At 41.9% G+C, this 1,417-nt stretch overlaps 1 long non-coding RNA gene across 1 annotated transcript in view; it reads right to left on the reverse strand.

Moving 5' to 3' along the window:
• Nucleotides 1–1,417, reverse strand: part of LOC114071048 — a 17,877-nt gene that overhangs the window by 1,477 nt on the left and 14,983 nt on the right. The gene's annotated exons all lie outside the window — the stretch shown is intronic.

Genomic DNA, 1,417 nt, shown 5'->3' on the forward strand with positions numbered 1-1,417 from the left:
CCTAAGAAAAACCTGCAAAACATGCTGAGGAAATCCTACAGTTGTTGGAAGCCGTCCAACTCCCAAAACAAGTGGCCATAATGCATTGCAAGGGACACCTGAAAGGTAACACCGTTCCAGAAACAGGTAACCAGAGAGCTGACGCAGAAGCTAAATTAGCTGCTGCAAGAACTGATGAGGTAATTATATCAACCTTAGTTACAGAGGAATTAGATATTAATTTTCAGCCAGAGTACCAAGACTCAGATCACAGGTAAATACAGAGAAACAAAGGTAAGATACTAAATAACGGGTGGGGTCAGTTAGAGACAGGACAATTAGTGCTTCCAAAAGAATAACCCTAACACAGGGACTAGAATATAAAAAGAGGCAATTAACAGGGAAAAATTCCCCACAGAAGTGTGGCAAATTAATTTCTTTAAAGGGGGGTATAGACACCTCCCTGTTTTGACAGACACATTTTCTGGGTGGCCTGAAGCATTCCCATGCAGGACAAATAAAGAGAAAGAAGTAACCAAAATCCTGCTAAATGATGTAATAGCAGTGGGAAAACATTTTATAAAAATGTCATAGTGGTAATACACAAACAACCTGACTGTAAATTGCATCCTTTTCATCCCAGTGATTAGTATATGTTCAGAATCTTTTAGGAAAACCTCTGCAGGAAAAGTCGGAAGGACCACCCCAGATGCTACTGACCACCTTTACGGCGATCTGGATTAAGGAACTACCTGCTTGGATCCACTACTCCCGAGTCAAGAAAACTCCAGAGAACCCCCAAAAGAACTCCTGAAAGAACCCACTACCATGGACTGGCAGACTCCAACATTATTCCTTGGACTCTTGATAAGTACAACAAATCATACACACAACAGGACTGGATTAAACCCCCAAAATCATTAATCATTGTATTAGGAATAGTTATGTATTTTTTTTACTATCCTTTTGAATATGCGACTGTAATATAAATTACCACACCCATACTTCATTGGAACTTGACGAAAGAGTTCGTAAGTTCAAAGAATAGGGGGGAATGAAGGAAGAAGGGTTAACTGAAGCATCTTGCTGCAGGGGCCCACTGTTCTCCCCCCCCCATTTCTCTACCTTGCTCTAAGGAGATCTTGTTCTGTACAAATTCTGTAAACATAAGCCACAGGTACATTGTACAAAGAGCCCAGAGGTAATAAATCTCATCCAGAGGAGGCAAGGTGACATCTCAATAGGTGAAATAGGCCCCAAGCCAAGACTTTCTTGAAGGCTGAGTGATCAGAACATGAAAACAATAGAAAGAACGAAAGGTCCCCGAGGTCAGGCGAGGATGAGGAGTAAAAAACAGCCCCCAGGATGAAGGCAAACAGGACCTCCCACCATAATATTCCTCAAAATAGAGACCACGCCTCCATCTCCGCCTCTAACT

The sequence above is a fragment of the Empidonax traillii genome, unplaced genomic scaffold (assembly GCF_003031625.1).
Source record: "Empidonax traillii isolate 1590-97213 ecotype Southwest subspecies unplaced genomic scaffold, ASM303162v1 scaffold1805:size59584, whole genome shotgun sequence".
Classification (NCBI taxonomy): Eukaryota; Metazoa; Chordata; class Aves; order Passeriformes; family Tyrannidae; genus Empidonax; species Empidonax traillii.